The following is a 12,249-nucleotide window of genomic DNA, read 5'->3' as shown; positions in this document are numbered from 1 at the left end:
AACTCAATACTGGTAATTTCCTGGTTGCTGGCTTTTTTTTGGCAGGGGTGTCAGGAAAGGAGTGTGTGTGTGTGTGTGTGTGATTAATGTATCTGATCTGAAAAGAGCAAGGAAGGATAGCAGAATATTAAGACCCTGTTGAGAGTCTAATATGCTTTAGACATTGTGTCTGGTGTGCTTTGTTCAATTTTTTTTGTTCCTGAACTAAACTCCACTGAACTGAATGGGATTTACTATTCATATAAAGAATTATCCTACTGTGCCGCAATCCTATACCCACTTATTAGGAATGAATCAACTACATGCAGTGGGATTTATTTCTGAATAAACCTGTTCTGAATTTCACTATAAAATACCTTCCTAGCTCGATGGTGCAATTCTATGCAGGGTTATTCAGAAACCTTGCAGAGATGAAGAAAATTTGTTCCCAGCAGCTCAAGGCATCAATTTATATCAATGTTTCTCAATCTTAACAACTTTAAAATCTGTGGACTTCAACTCCCAGAATTCCCCAGCTAGCTAGGCTGGATCCCCATCACAAAAAGCAGCAAATAACAAAGACCAGATTCACAAACAATCATACAATAAACCAAGTTTAATAAAGACAAGTAGTACATTCATATTACATTCTTGCCCAAATATTAAAAAAATTGCAATGCAACAACACGGTTCCCACCACATGTCAAGACTGATTTCCAATAAGTACTGGATCACAAACTACTAAAATCAATTTAAGCTTAGTTTAGAGCATGATATGAACTTTGCCTAAAGAATCAAAATGGGGGGGGGGTAATGTTTGCAATGTTGTACTGTATTTTTCTGCCTATAAGACGTCCCCGTATATAAGATTCCCACATGTTTCATGTAGCTTCTTGTAGCAAGCACACTACCAGCCATCACTGTGCAGAAGCCATCTTGTTAGAGTGAGTAATACAACAAGAACAGGAAATGCATCACAGGAACAATAGAAGTGAAACCTAAACTGGCAATGTTGTCACATTCTGAGCATGCTCACCATGTTGTGTATTTGCGGGAGACAGCCAAGAGCTGATTGGCTTACCATCTGACAGCGCCGAGTATAAAAGGGACCTGTCAGATGAGAAGCTGCACTGTGCCTGTCTCGGAGCCGGTTTCCACTGTTAGCTTGTTATTGTTAAGGAATAAACTTGTTAGCCTTTATTCCTGTCTCTGCCTCAGTTACTTCAGTAATCACCCACTGTTCTCAGTACAGAACAAATGCGATCAGTGGTAGGATTAAAAAAAAATACTAACAGTTCTGTGGGCGTGGCTTGGTGGGCGTGGCTTAGTGGGCATGGTAGGGAAAGGTTACTGCAAAATCCCCATTTCCTCCCGATCAGCTGGGACTCAGGAGGCAGAGAATAGATGGGGGCGGGGCCAGTCAGAGGTGGTATTTATCGGTTCTCCGAACTACTCAAAATTTCCACTCCATAACTGGTTCTCCATAATGGTCAGAACATGCTGAATAACATGCTGAAACGTGATACAGGAAACAACTACAATAGAGAGGAATGATAAAGCTGCATATAAGATAGAGGCTCATGCAGCATGTGTGGCCTTCTCCTCTGCTTCCTGTGTTAAAGACGCCCCTCCATTTTCAAGTAAATATTTTAAAGAAAAAATAGCATCTTATACAGAGAAAATATGGTAACTGTATTCCTTCAGGAATGACCCAAACCAAGCCTCATTGGGCCTATTCACCATAAGCAATAGGTGAAAACCTGCATATCACACATGCATATCATACTTGCTGGGGTAAAACAAAAACAATACTACTCTCTTCTGCAGAATGACCAGAACTAGCCGGCACAATTTTGACTGAGTAAACCTGAATATTTTTCTACCCGTCCCTGATAACCATATTTAAGATCATTCCAAATGTTTCTCTTGCAACTAGATTGCTTATTCTGAATTTTCTAGATCAACCACCTCTCAAGATTTTAAAAGACTTTAAACACTATTTGTCTCACCTACTTTTTAAAGACAGGCATATCCAGAGAAATGCATCTATACAGTATCTTGGGATGTGGCAGATACATATAGGTGACCACAGTATATTGACTGGATTCATAGATAGTAAATTAGGCTTAGATATTATTAAATAGTTAAATTAAATAACCACAACTAACTAGAATCACACATGTTAAATTATTGGTTTACAATCAAAAAGGCGCACATACTTAAACCAAAACTGAACTTATGGATGGATGCACTGCATATTATGCAAACCCAATCTGGAAGTCAACATGATTAGATGTTTACATAAAATGAAGAAAGTCATAGTTCTCAAGAGTTAGAAGTTCAGCTCAGCAAACACCAGGCAATTACAGCAAGTATTTACTCCAACTTCCAGCTGAGCATGAACTTAGAATTATGAAAATAAATTCCTCACTATCCTAGACATTGTCTGGTTAATATTCCTCCAGGATCTTACCTATATAGCTTCAGATCGTAAGAAGATAAGAACCAGAGGGAGTTGCTTGCTTGGTAGAGCTTTTATTCAATGCCTTCGCTAACAGCCAAGAAGATAAAGTAGACCCTGTTCTTTGATCAGGTTTACGGATAAAGCTATGGGGATCTGCTGATGTAGTGGCACAGAAACTTAAAAGACAAACTGGCCTGAGAATCTAAGGGAATTGGGCAAATTCAAATAGTGTCCAATTTCATTAGATAAATGTACAATACAAAGTAGATCGTAACACAAGGGTAAAATGTAAGGCATTTGCTTAGACAACGGAGTTGAAAAGGATGATTGACAAAGGTAGCAAATTAAGAGCAAACTGGAATGGAGCATGCTTCATCTGCTTCTGCTGCAGCAGTGAAGCAAAAGCTTGTCTGGAATATATAAAATCCAGCCCTTGCAGGAGGGATGAGCTTATAGATGCACAGCTTCAGGCTAGATTACAGTGCATTAGGCATGCATACAAGTGCAATCCTGCTGCTTAAAAAGTGCAGGGTGTGATGGTGCCCCTTTACTTCACCGCAGGATATGAGTTGGCATCCTATGCTACTTGAAAGAAGGTGGCTAATTTAAGGGATGCAAGACACGCCAATGACATAAACAGGACTGTCTTCCAGCACACTGAGTACTGCTCACCCATTGCTTCATTTGTTCTGCTGCAATGCAGTCATAATGGCACCAGCATGCATCACATGAAAGGCTGCCTGCCTTTCTGCCAACTTGCTCAGTATGGATGTTCTCTCAATGGTACATTTGTGGTATGTAAACCAGAGGTGACTCAACCAAAGGGATGGACCACTTAGAACTGTAGCCAACAAACATTAATGAAAAGTGGAGTCTGACTCTAGAATGTGGGAATAGTTAACAGACAGGTCAAAAATTAGAAATAATGCTTTTTCCTATCCTTTTACTGACCAGCTGTTTCTTCACAATTACACGATCTTCCTGTCTTCTCATTTGAAAAGTAGTTGGCAATTCTTACCAACCTGACTAAAATACCATCAGCAGATCTTTCTAGATGGAAAACAATGTATCTAATTAGGTTAGGGCAGGGGTCAGCAAATTGCGGCTCTGGAGCCGCATGTGGCTCTTTCCTCCCTCAGCTGTGGCTCCGTCACTGGTCGGCGCCACAATTTTGAGAGGAGCTTCCGTGGGGGGGGGGAGAAGCACAGTGTGCCAGGAGAAGACTCTATGGCAAGGGGAGGGTTTTCCAGTTGTCTCCACAATTGATAGGGCTTTCGGTTATGACAGGTAGAGGAAAAAGTACGCCACGCTAGGAGGAGACTCTATGGTAGGTAACTGAACTTCCGGTCAGCTCCGGAATTGAACAGGGGGCTTCCTGTTAGGACCTTTGTGGCTCCTGGTGTTTTCTTTTCTGTGGGAAACGGGTCCAAATGGCTCTTTTGAGTGTTTAAGTTTGCCGATCCCTGGGTTAGGGAGAACTGCAACTTTTAGAATATCCTATCAAGACTAAGGTTTTTTTTTTTTACATGATTCCAAGTATTTAAAATAAGTTATTAAATATTTGATACAGAAAAAACATAATTATATTGGTTCCAACAAAAAGCCAAGAATTAAATTCAAAAATTTGCAGAACACAAGAGAATGTGGAGTCTGACAACTTCAAATTCTAAACTGTTTTAAAAGGATTTCTAGTTGTTTTATGGATTTCGGAACTGGATTTCCTGTGGAGCTGCTTTCTGATTTAATCTATCTTGTAGGGCTGACATCAGTGCTCCGCTACATTTAATTGGTTTCATTATCTTCAGCTACCCAGGAAAAGAATTACAGAAATTCAATCAGAAGCTTGACCGAATTTGATAATCTCATAAGATGTAGTACAGTACCAATAATTTGTTGGGCATGATATATAAATTATTAATCAAGTATGACTAGAATTTGAACAAACTGTACTGTGTGATAAAATACATGCAGAATAGAAATATAGTTCTGGTGATGCAACAGTGGGAATTTCATGGAAGAATATTAAATTTATCTTGAACATTATACCCAAAGAGAATAGATATAGTATATGATTATCATTAGTATATCATTCCAGCGATGACTGCGAAATGTATAATCATTTTCCCAAAAAAAATTTCATTTGGTGGCAATGCTGTAAAGTCCAACAATATTGAAAATGATTCCCTTATGTAAAATAAAACAAATTTTGAAACATGCAATCCCACTACAACCAGATATCTTTTTATTTAATTTTACCAGCCATATATCCCTTCAAACTGTACTGAATTGGAGTTGTATGTTAATAGATGCAAAGATTTCTAAGAATCTTTGATTCCCACTTTAGAAGAATAGCTAACTAAATTGTGGGAATATACCTCAATGTCCAAAACAACATTGCTTTTTTAAAAAAATAAATCTGTTGCAGGATTTCATTAAAATTGGGGAACATTTTTGGATTACAATATCTTACATGGAATTGTGCCACATCCAAAATTTGGTTTTTAGAGATATTTTAACTTTTGTATAATTTATAGCATTTTTATATAATTTTCCTTTAATAATTTGAACAATGTTAACTAAGTATTTTTCAGTTTAAAGCTAGAGAGAGATACGTAGATTCTGAATAAAAATTAATATATGTCACAATATTTCCATAATATAATGCTGTATTGGAATATATTAGTTTTATGATATTTCAGACTTGTTTATTAGCCCATATTTTGATATATGTAACCAATTTTCTTCCTTGAGCTACTTCTTTTCATTCAAAATATATAATAAAGGATTGGGGAGGAAAAGCCATTGTACTGCTGCTTGTCAAAGGTATATATGAGCTGAAGCATCTTTTTTAAAAAGAAAAGACATATAGACAGGTTTTCCTGAGAAGTTATAATACATGTAAAAGTTTAAGCAGCCCCATCAAACTTTATGCTTCAATGAAGCCTTAAGTAAACAGAAGCTGACACATCTGCTGGCATCTGAATGCATTCCAACTATTTATGAGCAGTTGTTTATTGAATATGGTGGAAACGTTTGTACACATATCTCTCAATATAAACCCTATTTTGCACAAATAAACATTTCCATTTTCTGTAGTTAAGTAAGAGTCTTTCTATTCTTTCTTTTTTATTTTTTTCCCCACTCTTCCTTTCAGAATGCCTCTGGCTCATAAATATTCTTAGCCTACCTTGCAGGCACTGGTTATTTGAAATCTCCTCCAAATTTCTTCATGTATGGGTACTATGAAAACCATTCCAAAATCTTTTTTTAAAAAAATCTGTAAGTACTTTTTGGATGATTTGGAAATATGTTTCTGATCATTATCTTCCTGGAATCTCCAAAAACTTTGAAAGTTTCCAATGGCCCATTTCCTTCTCCTCCTTGGCCACAGCTTGGATTGCAGCAAAACTGATTTTTTTTCAGGATTGTACTGCACACATTACTATTTACTTGCTTCCAAAGTGACTGCTGCTTTGTTGCAGAGAAACCAGTGTCCACAATTTTATATGTAGGGTTCCATATATTTCAGAGGACAGTTTTTCTTTGCCAATGGAAGTTTTTAATAACATCAACAAATTAGAGAGAAAAAAGCAGAAAAACAAGTCATGGCAAAGTATCTGTTAGAAAATCGAAAACAAGATATTTCAGATGGTACATCTTGTTTTCAAAACTTGGATTACTTTATTATTATTTTGGTGAAACCAGATCTGGGAAATAAGCTTTTCCTCTGTTACATCCTGGGCAGGTGAAACATGGCTCTTCTGCAAAGATTTTGGAGAGTGAATGCTAATATTATTTTGGAACTATATGTGTTCTCCAGTGAGTTTTATGAAAGATTCTATGTTGTAACTATTTTGTTTACAGTACTGATTATTACTCTATTGGTTTAATAATCACTGAATAGTAATATTATAGTGGTTAAAAAAATCAAAATGATGTCTGAATTGTATTCCACTTTCATATACATCTCAACATTTAATATAAGTAAAAAGGAAGCAGGATTTCTATCTGAAATTCTGCTTTTTTACTTACATCACAATATTCACATGCATATGGAAGTGGCATGCAATTGCAGCTGCCATCTTGACTTTTTTGGCATCCCCTTTTAAAGATCTTTACTATTGCCACAACTGACTCCAAGTATTTTTTTTTCATTTTTCAAGTGGGATACTGCAATGTTACCTAAGAATATATTTACAAAACAATCCTTCAACTGCCAGACCAACACTCTGCCTCAACCAAATTTTCCTCTGCGAGTATCTAAACACAAAATGCAAAATTCACTAAAAAAATTTATCCATGACAAACCACATCACAGATATTGCAAACAAATATTTCAATCACCTCCAGTGCTGGCATATCTGTTGTGGCCCGCCAGTGGAGCTGGCAGCATACTCAGACAGTGAGGAGGTTAGGGGGGAACATGGGCCAATCCTGGAGTTTGGGGAAGACTCCGATGGTGTTCTGTGTCGGAGGCAGAGATGAGGCCAGGGCTATCTGACATTTATCAATTACCTTTGGAGTCGGAGATAAATGGGGCAGAAGAACAGCTGGATCCTGTTCCCGTCAGGAGAAGGGAACAATTGAGGAACAGGAGTCGACTTGGGAGTAAGGGCACAAGTGGATGTTGAATGTTCCTCCCATAGGGAATAAATAGGAGCAAAGAGGGAGTGGTGTTTGCAGGAGACAATTAGTTCGTTTATTATTATGAAGATTTACTTATCTGAGTTTGTGCCTCAGAGAGACTCTTTGCCAGGTATTTCATTGTACAGCATTGCAAGTAGAAGCTTTCGGCCCTGCAACTATCCAAGGATTGATAAGTTCTGTTGTTGTAATTAAACCTTGAAAGACTTATTGCCAGGACTTTTGTGAATGTGAATGCTAGCAATTCACATTAACCAAATAAAAAGGGGGTTTTGCGGGACAAGAAGTCTGTTTCGTGATTCTGTGAAGCCTAGATCAGAACAATATCTATCTTCCATCTTTTACCCATCTAAGAAAGAAGCCATAATAATATTTGCATCATACTGTGGGATAGCAGGTTGCTCAAACAATTGCCAGCATCTGGGCTGCTTTCATCTCTTCTCTTTTTAAGCCCCCTCCCCAATTTCAGCATGGCAATGTTGCCTATCAAAGCTTTATCAGAAACAGCCCAATTTGTGTGGGTGAATTAAAACAGGCAGCAAGTGATGATTTTGTTTAAAGAGGCAGACCTAAAAAGGCAGCAGGGATCCAAACAAGATTTGGAATTAGGAGGCAGCTTGCAGACCTTGGGAGTGGCATGGTCCTTACTTTGTTTGTGAAGAGTTCAGAGCCCACTTTACTTTAAGTCGGGGGTGGTATTCATTTACCTTCCCTACTAGGAGCCAAGGTGGCGCAGTGGTTAAATGCAGCACTGCAGGCTACTGCTAGATCAGCAGTTCAGCGGTTCAAATCAGGGTTGACTCAGCCTTCCATCCTTCCGAGGTGGGTAAAATGAGGACCCAGATTGTTGGGGGCAATATGCTCACTCTCTGTAAACCGCTTAGAGAGGGCTAAAAGCCCTATGAAGCGGTATATAAGTCTACTGCTATTGCTATTGCTACTGTTTGGCAAATGTGAACGTGTGCACCTTCCTTGCATGTGCTCAACCTTCCGCACATGCACTTTGGCTAAAAAAAAAAGTGCCTAAATGGGATGCTGTAGAGTCAGGGCGGGTGGGCAGGGCCACCTACAATTTCTGCTACCAGTTCAGGCGAAATGGTCCAAACCGGCAGAATATCTTCCCTGTAATAAGTAGTACGTGAATGCTTGTGAATGCTGTCTAGAGGCTGGTGCTAGTTTTGACTCTTTTGTGTCTTGAGCTCACCAAATTAGTTATAGTTTAAAAGAACCCATGACACTAGTTGAAATCTTTTATTAAAAAAGCAAATCCACATTCATTCCTGTATCTATCCATCTTATTTCTCTCTTGCCTATGATCAAAGTTGTGAATCGACACAATAAAAAATGAGTACTTTCACAGCACGTTCAACAACAGAAAACAAGACTATGGTATACATTAGGGACAAATGTTACTACCCGCTAAAGTCTGCAGGCTGAACTGATGAGAAATAGAGGAACAAGAACTGGTTTTAAAAAGAAAAAAAAAAGGCAACTCTTCCTGTGATAAGACAGCTTTTGTGTAGAAATGCCAGAACCTGCCTGGGATCAAGTTGATGAATCAGAGGTTAGATGTTAGTAATTTTCCACACCCAAGTCTGCATATTGTTCAAAGGGACAAAAAGACTGAGCAGGGTTAGGTGGTAGATAAAGACAAAAGGTTTACATTTCAAGTTAATGCTTCTTCTAAAGAACTCATCCTGAAAGTAAATTTTATAGATTTTCACAATCTGAGTTTCGCAAGGAGATTAATAGTAACTTGAAAGGTGAATTATATACAATGGTGGGGGGGGGGGTGTAGGTGTCCGTGAGTCACTAACCATCCATCTTGACTCCTTGTGACTATTTGGATAAGTCCGTCCAATTTACTGGCAAAATTTGGGGAGTAGTTTGCCTTCTTTCTAGGGCTGAGAGAGAATAATTGGCCTAACATCACCCAACTAGCTTCATGCCTAAGGCGGGGTTAAAATTTAGTTTCCTAATTTAGATTACAATTCTAGCCTGTGCTTTAACCATTACATGAAACTAGCAGGGATGGTATTCACTTACTTTCCCTACCGGTTCGCAAATGTGACCCCGTCCTCGCATGCACTCAGCCTTCCGCGCATGCGCTTTGGCTAAAAAAGGGTCCTAAATGGGATGCCATAGAGCCAGCATTTTTCGTATGCCTATAATAGTAGCCTGGTAACCTCCTGGTATCATCTTGGAAAGAACTACAGATGAAGATTTTTTTTTATTTAGTTAGTTTCAATTTATTTGCCACCCATCTAGCAGTTCGAGGTGGAGAATAACTGTAAAAAAAAAAAGCTACAAGAAGGAAAAGAGGGGGGGATTTCAAAACATCTCAGCTCCAACTTCATTCAGGGAATTGTCCAGCAGTTTCCCAAGGCTAAAAGAGAATATTTGTTTCTCCTGCATAAAACAACTGAAGCAAATAGTGTTTAATTTCCATTTGGTTTCCATTACCCGCTCTGCTCCAGCACTCAGGAATCTGGTTTTTCTCTTAGTGCAAAACACTACAATAAATTGCCACAATAAAGTAAATTGATCCAAGGTTTCCCAGTATCAAGAGAGTAGCGGCATATTACCATGCTTTTCATTTATTGCTCAGATAGTCTAATTTTACATTTAAGTAATTATTTAGCAGAGGCATCATTGCATAGATACTGCGTACAATCATCTGAATTGGCTACATTCAGATTCAGCACTTGTCCATACGCTAATAAGGTCAGAGACTGCATCAGACCAAGTGTCCAAAAACGTATTTAATTGATTCGTGCAAAAACAAAATAGGGAAACACCATTTTTAAGGCGAAAAAGATTGGCAAAGCCTGGGAGCTCAAATCGGAATGGTCATTCCAGTTTATGATTGACATTTTGCCAAAGTAACCAGGCTTGACCGAATTTTAAAAGCCAGAATAGCATAAAACGTGTTTTGATTATTTTAATATATTTGATAGTCTCTCAGTCAAGACTCTTGGCTGATAATAAAAAACAGATTAAACATAATACCCACCTTACCTTGTATCCAAGGAAGGCCTAGAACCAAGAGTCTTCCAATTTGTACCTGGCACCTAACTGGTTCTCATAATAAAAGTGATTAAGAACAACTAAAAACAAATGTATGTGCATGGAGCAAGACACAACAATAACTATCGTAGCAAAATGGGCTTGACCAATCCCAAGATCCAATGCTCTTGGATTAGTATCAGGAACAATCATACCCAGCTACTGTAGTTATAAAACCCAAGTTCGGTCATCCGTTATCAAGGTCTTTAGTGACCTTCCTTTCCCTGATTCAGTTTGACACAATCTGACCATAATTAAACATTGGTGCTTTCCTCATTTTAAATATAGATACCACCTACCATAAAAATGGTGGCTGGCCTACACTGCCTTATGACTGTCTCCTGAATCATTTCTGCTATGATAAGTTACTGCTTAGCAGTCAGTGAGTTCATACACTCCACAGATCATAGTTTAATCACTTGGATTTTGGCAAAGCATAATATGGGATTTTAGCACTGTTTTTTCCGCATAAAACCAAGCTTTATGGCTTATAATATTGCTACATGTAAACCAGGGTTGGGTTCCTGCCAGCATTACTACTGGTTCGGTGCCAGAAAACTTTTGGCTATATATGACCATGGTCATGAAACTGGAAAAAGAATCAGAAAGGACAACTAAACCACATATGTGATTGAATAATATGGTACCATTGTATGAAGAAAACGGGTGAAAATCCCCTCTCCACAACTACTCTTCTGAAGTGTAAAATGCTGTGGCTCACTTTGCACAACACATTTAACTGTTAATTAGGGTTAAAGAGGTCTGGAAACACCAAAGATGGCTTAATTGACCTAGATAAATTCTAGACGATTAAATTTAACTCAGTCATGCAGAATTAATTTAACTAATTTCTGTTGAAACAATGCCTTACCCGGTCATTTTACTCTAGCCCTCCAAGAGGAACTACAGAAAAAGAGCAACTGAAAAAGCAAGACGCTCCATTACAGAACTCACTGCCAAGGTTTGGCAGCACAGAAATATCTCCGAAACACTAACTGGTAGCATGATTTGCCAAGGCATGCCTAAGGCTGCCTGCCTAAACCAGTGAATCTTAACCACAGCAACCCGCCTATACCAGTGTTTGTCAGTCTCAGCAAATTTGACTTCAACTTCTAGAATTCCCTAAATCTTAATTTTACTAAGTTAATTATTAAATTTAGTAAACATTTTGTAAATCTTAAATTGATGTGGACTAGGGGTGTGAAACTCAAGCCCACGGGCCAGATCCAACCTGCGGGGTGCTTAGATGTGGCCCACGGGGCAGCCCTGGATCAGTGAAGGGCCAGCCCATAGTGTACACAGGGCTCTCCTGAGCTCCGGCTGCGACTGCCTCCTGCAACCCTCTGCCAGCAAAAACAGAACGCGCACAACCTTCCTGAACATCATTTTCATTGGCAGAGCACTCGGGCCACCACAGACGCCCGCCAACATGAGTGACATCGAGCTGGTCATGCCCACTCTGGCCATGTCCATCTGCGCCCCCCCCCTGATGTGGCCCTCAGTGAAATAGAGTTTGACACCCCTGATGTAGACGATGGAATGGTAGAAGATTGACATGAAGCTTTGTCAATACTTTTCTTCGAGCCAAGTCTCATTGGATATAAGCACTTCCTGTAGAAAATGGGTAGGAACTGTGTTTTCCAAATACCTGACCCAGTTAATGAGACTGGGAGCTGCCACATCAATTGTAATGGGAGCTGGCTGGATCGGTGGCTGAGAAGTTAAAGTATTATAGGAAAAAACTCATAAGAAAACTGTAAAAAAAAGAAAGGAGATTCCTGTGAATAGACTACAAAAAGCAAGTTGTTAAGAAAAGTAATGGAATTAAGAACTACTTGCTGAGTAGAACTTCCCGCAAAGGCTGGCAGGTTAAAGAATATAAAACCAATGGCAAAAAGCGAATTAAAAATTTAATAGAAAAAAAATTTGAAACAGATTAAGAGAAGAGACAAATTTCGATTATTAGGACTTTTCCTAACTACTCTGAAAAAATTAGTAAATACAATATTATTTTCATGGGAACACAAATTGTCTTAATCTATTAAGAAAGAGATCTTTGACTGAAAGTTAAAAGTGAAACAAGGACACCTGAGACT

At 38.6% G+C, this 12,249-nt stretch overlaps 1 protein-coding gene across 1 annotated transcript in view; it reads right to left on the bottom strand.

The window, feature by feature from the left end:
• BTBD11 (BTB domain containing 11) overlaps positions 1-12,249 on the bottom strand; it is a 205,440-nt gene that overhangs the window by 173,107 nt on the left and 20,084 nt on the right.

This window comes from Thamnophis elegans, chromosome 7 (genome assembly GCF_009769535.1).
Source record: "Thamnophis elegans isolate rThaEle1 chromosome 7, rThaEle1.pri, whole genome shotgun sequence".
Taxonomy (NCBI): domain Eukaryota; kingdom Metazoa; phylum Chordata; class Lepidosauria; order Squamata; family Colubridae; genus Thamnophis; species Thamnophis elegans.
The sequence above is the reverse complement of the archived record's forward strand: the minus strand, read 5'-3'. Positions and strand labels throughout refer to the sequence as shown.